Source organism: Leucopleurus acutus (assembly GCF_964270905.1).
Source record: "Leucopleurus acutus genome assembly, chromosome: 7".
Lineage (NCBI taxonomy): Eukaryota > Metazoa > Chordata > Mammalia > Artiodactyla > Delphinidae > Leucopleurus > Leucopleurus acutus.
The window spans coordinates 78,590,710-78,606,226 of record NC_139150.1 but is presented as its reverse complement, the minus strand read 5'-3'; the positions used below and the strand labels follow the sequence as shown (position 1 = coordinate 78,606,226).

Below are 15,517 nucleotides of genomic sequence, written 5' to 3'. Positions count from 1 at the left end.
TATGTATTAGTAGAGAGACAGAATGATGAATATCAAAATAACTAAAGCTAGGCAGGATTTTTTCTGGTTCTGCTTCTTTCCTGGGGCTGGAAGAAAAACAGGACTTAGTCACAATGATCTAGCCCAGAAGGTAAGTTTAGCATAGTTTTTGGATTTAAATACTGAAAATTTCAGAGTCAAGGTAACACCCGGTTGTTTTTCTTTGTACCAGATTCTGCAGTGTTTTAAAAACAAGTATGGTATTTTCCTAAAATTAGAAGGCTCATGTGATTCATTTCTGAAGACACAGGAAAGAACAATTCAGCAGAAAGGCCCTGCCTGGCAAATAGTCCCTGATGAGCAGGTAACAGAGGCATGCTTTGCCTTTATATGCATGCTACATGTTACTATGTGAATTATGTCACCTTTTAACATCTAACACTGATTTGCCTCTTGTTTAACGTCCAGTGAACCCACCTCTATGTGTTGAAGCAGCTAGGATTGGAGGGATTATTTGTAAATAGAGGAAATATAGTTTTACTAGTTTTGGATACAGGGAAGTTCTGTTATGTTACTCCGTAATGGGAAGTAAAACAAAATTAAAACAGTGGTAGGGAGAGACAGAGCTATTGCAGCCACTTTGCCATAGTATGCGGCTGAGCCATAGGACTGCAGAGTTTGCAGGGAGTCATTGACAGAAGCTAAGGACAAGCAGCAGTGCAGCAGAAAAAGTGCTTGGCAGCGGCACCTTGGGGAGACTGTTGATTAAGGACATAACTGAGAATAAACAGGGAGACAAGTGAATGAGCTGAGTTGAGGAGAAACCGTGATGGTGCTTAGCAGAAGTATTTGTGTCTTTCAAGAGCTGCAGGATCTAGTGAAAGTAACAGAGGTTTTCAGCAGCAGTAGTGGTGGTATCTAGGGAGTGTGGTGATATGTGACAATCTGAAAAGCAGAGGTCAACTGAAGCAGAAAATTATGGTGGGGAGAACATACAACAGTAACACTAAAGATTCTAGGGTATACTTGACTAGATGTCATGAGACTATGAAAAAGTACCTGGGGCAGATGTTCCACAATATATTGATTCTGACTGCTGCCCCAAACTCAATTCCCTTTCTCAGTTGAATCCTTCTAAAGTAAAATGGAGACAATGACCCTGTTATTGTTATTCTTTTATTAAGGAGGATTCTATTTAGGTTATGTACATATGCTATGGTATGGATGCTTGTGTTCCCCACCCCCAAAATCCTGTGTTGAAATCCTAACACCTAAAGGTGATGGCATTAGTAGGTGGAACTTTTGGGAGTCCTCATTATGGGATTAGTGCCCTTGAGAAGAGAATTCTGAGAGATCTCTAGCCCCCTTCCTTTATATGAGGCCACAGCAAGAAGGCACCATCTATGAACCAGAAAGTGGACTCTCATTAGATACTGAATCCACTGATGCCCTGATCTTGGACTTCCAGAATCCAGAACTGTGAGAAATAAATTTCTGCTGTTTATAAACCACACTACCTGTGGTATTTTGTTATAGCATTCCCAAATGGACTAAGACAACATACAAGAGCCCTCAGGTGTTTCAGAAATGTAGTTCTGCTGAAGGATGTGGCAACAGCCCCCCAAGTATCTCACTAAAAATTATCCATTTCCTGTTCTCAAAACTGAGTACTTAGATTTTTCTCCTGATTGACCAGGGGGCATTGTTTATAATTCATAAAAAGATAATGGTTAAATAAAACGAGGTAACTTAAGTGCCAGCCTTTCATTTTAAGCATGTGAGAATATTCCACTAGGTGCTATAAGTTTTAACTTTTATTGGACATCTACATCATTAGGAAGCCTCAAGTTTTATACATTTTTGAAGAAAAATATCAAGGATTGTAAAATTTATTAATATCCATATTTCATACTTGAGAAAACAAATATTTAAAGACATTAACTTGAATGCTGAAAAATATATATGATAATTTGGTAATAAATAGTGTATGTGAATATACATACGTGTGTATATATATATTTCTCATAATTGCCTCAAATTTCAGCTTAGCTTTGATAGTGAAAATCTGTCTTAGCTCAGTTTGTACACGGCTCTATCTTTTCATTAACTCTCCATTTCATTTCGACCTCGCTAAGCCATGTTAGCTGTCAAGGATTAGAAAAGAGCTTTACGTGAATTATTCATTAGGATGAGTGGGGAAGCATTCCACTCCTGAAACAGTGCTTCTGCTACCTAATACAGGATTTCATGTCAGCTGCCCAACTACACAGGTGTTTGTTCAATCTGGCTATAGCCATTTTTATTAAAGAGCTTTCTAAAAACTAAAACTAGCCGACCTCTTTACATTTTAAAATATATTTTATAATTACTGTATTGAGAAAATTGTCCTGCAATTGTATTACTTTGCAGGACTTTTTCTGAAATGATGTAGTGGCAACAGTTTGATTTAATCTTCAAGTATAAGACTGGATAGACACGGTTCATAGGAGTGCATCTTGTGAGAATGGTAATATGTAATATGACCACATTTACTCATTTGCCTTGTCAGCTATTATAATTTAATAATTTAATTCAATTTCTTTCCTTTTTTTTCTCTTTGAAATACATGCATACACATTAACTTTCACATTTAATTTAATTTTAAAATTAGATGTCGGGAGGCCTTTTTCCAAGGTCAATAAGCAAGGTTCTTAATCAAGGTACACGTCCTTTACTTCAACCACTCTGAAAGAGGGTCACCAACCTTGTTCTTAAAAATATCTTATTAAAAGGTCTGTCACTTTAAAACATATTCTGGACATTTTGAATTTGTATCCTGTCTTTCTTAAAATGCTGTCTTCTAGTGCAGTTACTCAACCTTAGTACTATTGGTATTTTGGGCCAGTTAAGGGGCTGCCCTGTGCATTGCAGACTGTTAAGCGGTATCCCTGGCCTCTGCTCTCTAGATGCCAATAGCACCTGCTTCCCCGCAAAGTTATGACAATCAAAAATATCTCTAGGGCTTCCCTGGTGGCACAGTGGTTGGGAGTCCGCCGGCCGATGCAGGGGATGCGGGTTCGTGTCCGGTCCTGGAGGATCCCACATGCCGCGGAGCGGCTGGGCCCGTGAGCCATGGCCACTGGGCCTGCGCGGCTGGAGTCTGTGCTCCGCAACGGGAGAGGCCACAACAGTGAGAGGCCCGCAAAAAAAATCTCCAGACATTGTAAAGTACCTTCTGGCTGGGCAAACTCCACTATGCCTAGCTGAGAACCACTGTCATAGTGGTGATCTGGGTTAGAAAGCCCTTATCTGCTTATCTAACTCCATTGATATGTGTTCTTTGTACCTGTGATTCTTCTTCAATCTGCATTATATTTTCAATTTAGAAACCAGCATTTTGATTTTATAACTAACAGCATTTGTTACATATTATGAATGTTATTGCTTGTGTATTATTTCCTGCTAAGGAATTATATCATTAAATGATATTCATTTCAAAACATTCAAGGTGTTATTGGATTCTAATTCAGAAAGGCCTTTGAAAAGAAAATGTGTATGGAATAATACATTGTCTCAGGGAGTCACTGAAAGAAATATTTATTCAATGTCAACTACACAGCAGGTACTATGCTAGGTCCTTATATACAAAGCAAAAAATAATGTGGTTTATGATTTAATTAAGATTATTTAATGAGAAATTTAAAATATTAACATAGAGAAACTATAATGTAAAATGTGACCACATACTACCTATAACTTTTCTAAGTGGGCCAAGAAAGTGTTCCCAAAGCATTGTGATATAATCTGAGGTTTAACAGATGATGAGAACCTAGCAATCAAAAGGTGTGAGCCTTTCTGAGTTAGGAACTTCAGTGCTGGGAAATGATGATAAAGTGAACACACATCTATTATTGAATTTATGCTGGGTAGTTTGCCGAGCACTTAACTTGCATTGGATCTAATGTTTGTACTTTCTAATTAGGTCTAGTCATCAACAACTCTTTGAAGTAATTTTTACTATTGTCATTTTAGAAATATAGATATTGTGGTAGAGGGAGATAAATAACGTGGATTAAGTTGTTCAGTTAGGTGTGAATCCCAGATCTGGCAGCCTCATGAGTCAAGGTCCTTAAAATTACCTTATATTATATTATGTTTCTATATCATATCACTTTATAAAAGAGCTAAAAATGTTTATAATATCTGTAAGTGAATTGAAAGGAAGGGATGAGGGTCTATGGGGTAAGGAGAGGACTCAGAATAGCCTTGAAAGGTAATCAGGGACTAGATCATGAAAAGCCACGTGAGAGAGATTGGATATTATCTTAAATGCAGTGGAAAGCTAAAAATGAGATTTAATGGAGCTAACGTCATTAGATTAACATTTTTTAAGGTTCTTTTTGTCTGAAGAAAGGAGCACTTATTGGAGGGGTGTGGGAAGTTAAGGCAAGGCAGAGATCCAGGTGAGATAAATGTATGTGGGTGATGAAAGTGGATTGGAGTTAATTGCATACACTTGAAATGTAGTTGGGAAATATAATTGGAAGGTATTTCAGATTGGCTTTCTCAGGAAGCTGACGCTGAGATGGCAAGGAATATTCAGGAACATGATTAGGGAGTGCTCTTGAGGATAAACACCTGTGGGGTAAGAGAAAGAAGTCAGATTGAGCAGAGGGCAAAGTTAGGCTGTAGTGCAGCAACAAGAAATGATTTAACTGTAACTGAGTTGTGCATTCAGAGTTGTATTAGGCTGGAGTGAAAGAGTCTGAGCTTTATATCTCCATGTGGAGTAGTCACTGGATGCAGGCTCTCACCAGGAAGAGGGGGAGCTTGGGAGATCTCTTCAGCTGGGAGCAATCCCTGAACAGCACTGGCAGCTGATGACCGTCAGCTGGCAGCTCTCTTAGACGCTAGATCTTTCAGTCTTGAAGAGTAATCTGGCTGGTGCTCCTGGAAATCCAGAAGAGAAGACTCTCTGCAAAGGTTGGAAAATGAGGATAGAAATGTGTTAAGAGTTGTACCCTGGTTAATGGATTCAGCAGTATATTGACTGGCCTTTCCAAACGCTAAGTTCGTCACCAAGAATAATCAGGTATGTGGAGAAAAATGACTAACTTAATTTTGGACAGATTTGAAATTAAGTTGCATATTAGGTGTCCAAGTGAAAACTTCCAGTAGTGACTCTGATGCCTGGGTCTGAGAGGTCTGATAGGAGAGAAGTATGATAAAAATTTGAGATTCATCAATATGCAGATATAATTGCCCATATGAAATGAATAAAATTACCCTGGGAGAATGTTTAGAGGGAAAAAAGGGTGTCCAAAAATACTAACCTAGCACAATTTCGTTTGGTGTTATTTACTTTTAAATTACAGAGATATTTAAAGTTTTGTTTTTATTTTAGTCACCTGTTTTATTAATAATCAATTATGGGAGAGAAGGGAATACCATTTCTCAAAAATATCATTTAATTCTCTATGAAAGAATAGATAGTTGATAAATAAAAATACAAAATAGAACCATGAAACAGCTTAAGTAGTCTGGAAGGGAGCGCACCATAAGGCTGGTTGTGGAGGGTAGTTTTGGCTTTCACTGGAGGAACACTGTAGCATGTGGCTGTTTACCTTCATACTGTATTCCCGTATTTTGGGTCTTGATTTCTGTTGATTACCTAAAACTCTTAGAATCATAGACTTTTCTGTTTTAAATTTTTCCAAACACTTGGTCCATTTCATCTCCTTTTTCTGCTTATCACTTCATTTTGAAATAGCACTCTGTCAGAACAAAATATGGCAATCTCTAAAACAATTTGGGGGAAGGTAAAACTGCAAACATTTTACTATTTTTTTTCTTTTGCCATTTCCTCTTCAGTTTCTTTGCTGTTATATTTTTCTATGCTTGTTTTTCTCTATATATGTCTCCAAAGACCTTTTGAAATTGAAGCTTCTGAATTGGGTGTTATAATTACTTCTGATTAATACAGCATCCCATGAAGCTTATAAAGTCTGTTCATTTTCTTCTCACTAAAATGATTCAATTGTCAAACAAATAATGATAAGGTTAAGACGTCTTTTTATTATGAAAGTTTGAAGATCATTATTCTAATATACATGTCAGCTGTTATGTGCCAGAAGGATAATTTAAATGAAGGCCACTATTTTGATTTTTTAAAAATTTACTCTTACCCTTGGACAATGTACATTTCATATTTTAACATGGAATTTCTGTGGAAAGCTCTCAATATATTGCAAAGATATTTAAGATATTCGTTCATGGTCAGAGTTATACTGATCCTGTACAGTAACTTCATTTAAATCTTAGTAACTTTAAAATCAGGTCAGTAATTTTCTTAATTTAGGGAGATGTTCATATGGAAACTAAAATGGGTTTTGCCTGAATTAAGTATATTGTCATTACTGCTGATAACATGCATCAAAGTTAATTGTTTATTAATAACCTAAGGGCCACATCATAAGGGGACAAGTGATATCAAAGAGGTAATATCCGGGCTTCCCTGGTGGCGCAGTGGTTGAGAGTCCGCCTGCCGATGCAGGGGACACGGGTTTGTGCCCCGGTCCGCAAAGATCCCACGTGCCGCGGAGCGGCTGGGCCCGTGAGCCATGGCCGCTGAGCCTGCGCGTCCGGAGCCTGTGCTCCGCAACGGGAGAGGCCTCAACAGTGAGAGGCCCGCGTACCGCAAAAAAAAAAAAAAGAGGTAATATCCAAGTAGAAGATACCAGTCAGAACAAAATCTAGAATGAGAGCATAACAAACCATGCTTTAAAATCAGGAGGCTTTATTTTTTAAGGATCAAAATACCCATTCTTAAACACAGGGACCCTTGGTAATGTGGGAAAGAAAGAATAGAAAGAATATCTAGAGGTAAATGTTGTGAACCAGGAAATACAAGTTCCCATAAAAGTAAAATAATTCACAAGCTTGAGGGATAGAATATCTGGCAAATTATCTTAGTCACATTGCTTGTGTTTGAGGCCACAATTCCTCAATCAAGTAGGTCAAGGAGAGGAGGAAGGCTAAAGCAAATATAAGAGCAGCTAGACAAATGATGTGGCACTTTAGCAAGGGAATCAGCTTGCAGGGGAGATTCGGAGAGACCTCTGCAAGTAGAAACACCGGGATCAGGAAAAAGCATTATTGAATTAATGTCAGTGGTTTTAAATTTGAAGAGGAAAGAATTGGAGTTACAGAATGGCTTCTCAACACTGACATTACTTAGAATATTAGCCAAGGAGAAGTCTGGCTCCAAATTAGAGTATTTTTTTAAATGTATAGTATTAATCCATAAAATTGAGTGTCTGTCATATATACATATATATATATACATATATGTGTGTATACAACACAACATAATTAGGTAAGCAAACCCCACTCCCACCACAGAGTAGAATATAATGAAGGGAATCACAAAGATCAGTGTGTTCCTCCTCATTGTAAATTTTATGATTCCTTTCCTTCTTTTCTATATATATACATTTACCACATATAGGAATAATTAAGAATAACACATGCTAGGTTTGCTATTTGGAGTTTATAAAAATGTGGTCATACACTCTGTAGGTTTCTGAAATTTTGTTTACATTTGCCACGCATATAAGGCATTCAAGATACTGTATTGTTAATTTTGCTGTTTTGAGATTTATAAAAATGGTATTATACTATATCCAGTTTCCTGATCATTGTTTTTCCTACAGTAATATCCTGTGGAATGGAAAGACTGAAATTTAAAAAATGTTTCTACCCCAGTGGACATTTGAGGTTTTATTTTTCTTTTTAAAATTTTTATTAGGAATATTGCTGTTCATCTTTACAAGATAATTTTAATCTGTTTCCATTGCGATGTGATGTGATTGACCAATTTACATTCTCACCAGCAATATGAGTTTCTTTTAATTTATGTAAACTTCAAAATTTGATGCTGTCAAACTTCATCAGTTCTGCGAGTCAAGTGCTAGGCAATTTATAACTTGTTTTGGTTGTCTTAATTTATATTTCCTTAGTTGCTAATGAAGTCCAGTCTCTCTTCATATTATTTCTACCACTACAGTCTTTTTTCATTTGGCAAGTGTGGATTCTTTCTCAGTGTTTACATTAGGTTGTTTCCCCTTTTCTTATTGTGTTGTAGCATTTAAAAAATATGCAGTATTCTAATGCTAATATTTTTTAATTATATGGATTTCAAATACATTCTGATATTTTGTGGCTTTTCACTTGTCAAAGCCCTCCAGCAAGAGACTACCAGGAACACAACAGTAGTTAAATATGTTTGCTACTCATTGCTTACTACTGTGAAGGAGAATCCACAGCATGGGAACCATGGATACGCCAGAAAGAGAGTGATATAAAAGTCTTATTACAGGATTTGGGCTTTTGTTAGGTAATTTTGGAGAGAGTTTAAGGAAGTGAGTGTTGTTCTGGATTGAATTCTGTCGGGAAGTTCTGTTAATTCTATGATTGGGTAACTCGATAAATCTTACCTGGAAGGCAGGAAGATAAATGTGAGGCTAAAACTATAATTGGTAAGAGGCAGCAGTCATTCATATTACCCAGTGTAGGGGGATGTTTGGTTATATTTGTGATCTGGGGAGTGTTTGTATTTTGACATCATTGTGGAGTAGTCTAAATAAGGTTCCCAGATATATCCATGTTCTAAAGCCCACACCCTGTGTATGTTACTTGATATGATAAAAGAGACTTTTCAGATGTAATTAAGTTAAAGATTTTTGAGATGGGGGATTTTACTGGCAATCTGAGTGGGTACTGAACATAGTCAGAAGTGTTTTTATAAGAGGGAGTTATAGGAAGATTTGACTGTAGAAGAGAAGGCAATGTGAACCAGAGATTGCAGTGATGTGGATACAAGCCAAAGAAAGTTGGCAGCTGCTAGAATCTGTCAGAAGAACGAGTTTTTCCTCTGGAGCCTCCAAAATGCACCAATTCTGCTCACACTTTGATTTTAGTCCTATGACTCACTTTGTGGACCATTATACATCACAAATCATTAACTTCTGTTTAGTAGTAGAGCAGATGTCTTAACACACATAGTCAGTAGGGGCTAAGTTCATTCTCATGATTCCAAATGCAGTTGCACAAATGAAAAACTGCATGGTTGTTTTTGTTCTTTTTGCCCTTATCAATTATTCCTATAAATATCTCTGCAAATGCTATATAAGTATTTGAGTTATTTTTTTAAAAATCACAAAATCTCTGAAATTTGTTAGCTATTCACTTTTAGCTCTAAAGACCTTGATTGATTTTAATAGATAATGATATTTTGACCTGCTATATACTATTATAATGGTTTGAATCTTAATGACCACTGAGATCTTCAAATGGTTGATGTAATGAATAACTGTGGAAACTTACTTGGCATAAAATATTTGCGCATAGTTCCAGCCTTTGCTACAGTTATGGATAACAGAATTTACCTCAAATCAGGCAAAGGATAAAGTTAAACTGTATCTTCCATGAAAGATAGTATTTATACAATGAATCAACATTTACTAATAACTAGTAATGGTATTAGTTTCAAATATGGAAAAAATCACTCAGAAGAATAGCTAAATAGTTTTCAATTCCTCTGTATCCATTGTTGTCATGACATGAAGTGTGAAGAACAGTAGAGTAGAATGTTACTTTAACGGTCCCAAATGAATCAGTTTCCAGTAGCCAAGCTCTTATGGAGGTTTCCTTTACATGACTCTGGTCTTTGCTATGCATCTTGGCTTTGGCCAATGGGCCATCAGAGAAGATGACACAAGCAGAAGTTTAATCAGTTCCTGAGCATTGGGGGTTTTCCATTTGAAACATTCCTGTAACCATGTTAGAAACTCATGGTTTGACTCCAACCACTGGTTGGAGACACTACGTGGAGAGAGAGACTAGCCGACAGCCATCACCCAGACCCAGGCATGTGAGTACAGCCATCTCAAACCCTCTATCCATAGTAGGGATGTCTCAGTTCTCTTGAAGAGCTTTTAATAATCTTATCATCAAGAAGATATTTTATTAGAAAATATAAATATTATGACTGCTACAATAAATACTTCAATGCAAAATGAGTTTTATATTATCAATTTTTTGTAACTTTGTAATAAGTCTTTTTTTTATATTGGAGTACAGTTGATTAACAATGTTGTATTAGTTTCAGGTGTACAACAAAGTGATTCAGTTATACATATTATATTATCAATTTTTATTGGTGAAAAGCCCCTCAATCACATACTCTTAAAGTAGTTCCTATGAACATAAAATAAAGCAGTTCCTATGAAAAAATTTAAAAGGCTATAATCTGATATTTGAGAAGTAGAATCATAAATGACTAATAAACATTCACAAATCTTATGAATTAGTAAGGTAACAGAAAACTATAACAATGAAATATCATTTATAAGACTAAAAAATTTAAACACTTTACCATTATTAAGTTTATAGATGGAACTGATAAACAGATTCTACTGATGGAAACTTTAACTGAATAAACTTTTCAAGACAATTTGTCAATAGTGTCCACTGAAAAAAATGCACAACTTAAAAGTTGAGAATTACGTTTTATTCGGTGGACATTCTTAGAACTTAAGCCCAAGACATGAGCCTCTCAGACAGCTCTGAGGGACTGTTCCCAAGAGGTAAGGGAGGAGCCAGGATATGTAGGAGTTTTTGCCAAAAAACAAAACAAAACATGGGAACATCAAAAGATTACTATTAATTAAAAAAAAAAAAGACATCTCAAGGTAATGAATTTAGTACTTTTCTTTGTATGGCCTCATTGAAATCGTTCCTTTGATATACACCTTAGCTATCTAGGGCCAGTATCCCGTTTTTCTCCATCCTGAATCCCCTCAGGGTGCACAGTGGGGGCAGCTGCAGTGGCCCATGGCTTGATGGTTGAAACATCATTTGTTTACCTATATGGCAGGTGACGTTCTTTGTCCACGATATCTATCAAAATTTGAAATGATCATATATTCTGATGACAGTCACATTACCTCACCCTAAGGAGTAAGGCTATGACCAGCTCACAAAGCCAATCTTACATTTTTAGGAATTTTATGAGGCAGTTTATAAACCAAGTCATTTTTATTTTATTTTCCCCTCCCCCTCCCCGACCAATTCATTTTTAAAAATTAAATTACATGAACTTAGAATTAAATTATGTTTTAAGCAAAAGTAATCACTCGAAACTCATGACTACCTAATTATTCCTCTACATTTTACTGTAATCTATGCTCTTAAAGTTATTTATGTTTATTCTCTTGTTTCTGTATAGTGGAACTATTCCATTTTATGGTGTACAACTGCTTATTTCCTCTCAATTCCATGTATGGTGTCATGCTGGTAGCTTGATCTGAGCTGTGGTGGAAGTGTTTACACCATGGAGAATAGGTTTGTTTTTATACATGTTTGCATACATAAATTGTGGAATATTCAAAAATTAATAAAATAGTCACCAGTGGACAGGGGATAAGAACAGGTTAAATGGGGGCTAGAGGTGAGAGTGAATGATTTCACTCTACGCCTTGGCCTGTGTTTGGTTTTTTTTTCTTTAAATTATTGTTAACCAAGTAAATAAAAATAAACAGTCTATAACGTTCGAAACTGCTAGAAACTTAGACTTTTGAAGCAAACAAAACTTCCCATGAGAAGCATAAATATGTAAATTAATTAAGACCTGCAAAATTCTAAATATTTATCCAAGCAGAATATTATTTTAGGTTTGGGAGAGAGAAGTGTTTTGTAAGTTCTTCTAATATCAGGTATAGAAATTATGGTAATTGAGCTTAAGGTAATTGCTTTGTTGTTGAAAGCATTGCTTACTGTAGTGGTTCTTTTGACATATTTTAGGCTGAAAAAGTACTGAACTTTTCTGTAACAAATCTTGCCAAATCTGAACTCCAAGAGTGGGCCAATGTAACATTCTTCTCACGTTTTGGTTCATCACATGTTCTTTGACTTCAGTTCATATTACATCAGTTTTTTTATATTAAACAGGTTTATAAAGCACCATAGATTCTAGTTGTACGTTGAAATTCATTGCACAAACCTACTTCCAGTGTATTACTTTGAATAAAGTCAAATATTTAATAAGAAACCCAGTTGCAAAATCATGTACATCGTCAAATGAAATTAACTCAGTAGGGACCAGTTTGACACCTTGGACTTGTATCATCACTCTTTTTCCCATTGCTTTATTTGCAATCTAATTTTCAAATTTTAATGTAAGAAAAATAAAAGCATCATGAAACCATTTAGTAGTTCTTTTTATCAATACTTTGTACAGAACATAGCAAATGAAATAGTGATTCAAGCAAAATTTATACCCTGAAGCCCATTTGTATTTATCTATTTATCTTCCTTACTCAACAGAGAGAATTTTGAGTAAAATAAGTATCATATTGCCATTTTTTTTATTTTATCCTAATTCTAGGAGCTAGAACATATTCAACATTTTTGGGGTGTTGTTCAGAAGTCAGAATTCAACAGCCTACAGGGGCCTAATTAGAACTAATTTTGAGTTCTTTTAACTTCCTTGGCTGTATAGGCTTATTTTTGAGCCCCAGGGTGTAACTCATATTTTTTTTTTGAGCTACACATCTAATACTTTCGAAGATCAAACCTTATTCCTAGGCTAAGGAAAGGCAATCAGGATGCTTGACCAAACTCAAACAATTATAAAAGGAGACTAAAAGAGAAACATATATAAATATTATACTATTCTCTGTATTTGGCTTTTCATTTATGGTTACATCAGGGCCTTTTGGGGCTGCATAGTTGTCTCAAGGCCCACAGAGTTGAGATTGTTTTTTGATTTAAGTTATACAGATTTTCTTTTCCTGATCAGCTTTTGCCTTTTCAGAGGGCAGATCAAGTTCATCTTCTTGATTTCCGCATTAATTGTACTTAAACATTCATCTCAGCTTAGAAATTTAGAATGCATTTGCATTCTTCCAAGTTAACATAATATTTACAGCATAACTGACAGGTATCCTCACACATAACACAGATTAGGAGCTAATAGGAAATCTTATGAAATTGAGAAATAAAGCTCGCAGCATCTTGTGAATTGGTGTCACCCATTCATCTTTCAAAGATGCTCAAAAAAAGCAGATCAGCAGTTGTCACATGGTTGAGGGTCAGGAAATTGACTCATTCATTTAACAAACATTTTTACATGCATATCATTTTACCACTTCTGAAGAGAAGACTTTAAGATGAAGTAATTCTGATTTGTAATTTATTTAGCTTTTTCTTTTTCCGAAAAGAGAGTTTTAAGTATTTTTTCCTTATGGGAATTGATTTCCTTGTAGTCTTCTCAAAGTGTGTAAGTTTTTGCTCTCTCAGCTTTCATGCCCATCTTTGTTGCAGTATTTACTGACCTCACATGCTTACTGTTTTGAACATTTTAACCCTTTATATACTATCTTCCTCTTCCTGATACCACTGTGGTGACTCTAATAACAACAAAGATTATCCATACCCTCGTCCATTGACCTTGACCACTTCACATCCCCTAAACTCTCCCTCCCATTTAATTACCTCCTTTTATAGCTTTAACCTACTTCTCACAAATAATACCACCACATCTGAAACCTTGATGTTTAAACATCTCACTTCCTTATCATTATCTCCTCCTTCAGTGTTTTGTAATTAGATGTTGAAAATCTCTCTACAGTGAAATATCAATTCCTTTTCCTGTTGCAGCCTGACTCTCCCATCTGTGCACTAGATTCCAGCCTCTCCTTTCTATTCGTACTTTGCCTCTGCAATTCTCTTCTTTTTGGCCTGTATTATAAATATTTTTTTAGTTAATTACCATTATGATAAAAATGCATTACATCTCCCACAATAAAGCTAAAAATTATCTTGCCATCAAGTTCTCCTCTAGCTACTGCTCAATTCTCTGCCAAAATTTACAAGATAGTTTCCCAAAAGTAGTGTGTATACTAAATATGTCAACTTCCCACCTTTCACAGTTCGTCTCTAACTTAATCTAATAGGCTATAATTTTGACCACTGAAACTATTTTGACCAAGGTCATAAAAAGCCTCCCTCTTGACAACTACAAAAGTTAATCTCATTTTTTTTTGTGGGAGGGTCACATTGTCCTTTTAGCAGCATCTGCCTCTTAACTCTTTTCTTTTAGTTTTGGGTTCCCACACTCTTCATATTTTCATCTTACCTCATGGCTACTCTTCCTTATCTCTTTTTCTGGACCTTCTTGTTCACAACATTTGAGATATTCTTAGAAACATCCCTCTACCCTCTTCCTCTCTAGCTGCATCATTTACTAGATAATTTCATCAAGGCATGGGATATAAAAAATCACATATAGACAACCAAATTTTAGATTTGGGGGCCTTTACTTCTCAACTGAGTTCCAAATCCACATTAGCTGCCTTTTAAACACCTGTACTTGGATGTATCATAGAATCATCTTCTGCCCTTTTTGATCTTCTCCAACTCACATCCAATGCATCAGTAAGTCATGCTTTCTCTACCTGAAAAATATTTCTCAAATACGACTGCTCTAAGCCTACTTCAAATCATCATCATCAATTTCCCGTAACACTCTAAGATTCTCCTGATTAGTTTCCCAGCCTCCAGTGCTACACCCATTCTGCCCTTTACCACACTCCACCTAGAGTGAGATTGTCAAAGGAAATCTGATCACCTTATTTCCCTGTTTGAACTATAAGACCTTTACCATAACGTGGGAGAATTTTCATGATCCAAAACCTGACTCTCTTGCCAATCTCAGGTCCTAACTCTCTCCATTGTGCTCACTCTGCTCTAGCAACATTGACCTTCTTGCTATTCTTAATCCTCCCAGCTAGTTCTTGTCTCTAAGTCTTTGCTATGTAGTTTCTATTGCCATAATTGTTCTCATAGGTCTCTAGCCACTAGGAGTTTCATATGCTTTGGGTCTCTTCAAATGTTACCTCCTTAGGTAGGCCTTTCCTAATCACCTTGTGTAAAGCTTGTTACTCTTCACTGTCTCACTAGCCTTCTTTTTTCATAGACTTTATCACCAGTGGAAATTACACTAATGATTCATTGATCTGATTTCTAAATTATCTGCCCCCCACCGCTGCTATTTAAATTCTATAATAGTAGGTCATCGTTTTGTTCATGTCTGTATTCCCAGATTCTAGGACAGAGCTTCATACATAGAAAGTGCTTGATAAATATTTGGTGAATAAATGAATCCTTACCATAAGTTTGTCCAGTTATCTGATCCAAGGTGAATTGAATAAGTTTAGGATGAAGCCTTTGAAAATACAAAGTAAAAACTCCCTCCTAACTTTTCTTGGTTTTATATGTTTCTGGATGCAGAACATATTTTATTAATTATTACATTCATGAAATATTTCTAGAAACCAGGTATACATTAAAAACAATTCTACATCAAGATACCAAAGGCAAAGAAGCATTATTGAGAAACATCAGTCTCTAATAGTTATTTGTTCAAAGATAGGATAATAGTATTTGATTATAGAATTGATCTTTCTCAGAATTCCTGCCTTCTCCATCAAAATGGACA

General features: G+C 35.9%; 1 protein-coding gene across 2 annotated transcripts in view; it reads left to right on the top strand.

Moving 5' to 3' along the window:
* LOC309963985 (uncharacterized protein) overlaps positions 1 to 15,517 on the top strand; it is a 389,311-nt gene that overhangs the window by 139,588 nt on the left and 234,206 nt on the right. For both annotated transcript variants that reach the window (XM_082842582.1, XM_082842581.1), the window contains one exon: positions 212 to 343. The gene's annotated coding sequence lies outside the window, so the exon portion shown is untranslated. The remainder of the gene's footprint in view (positions 1 to 211; positions 344 to 15,517) is intronic.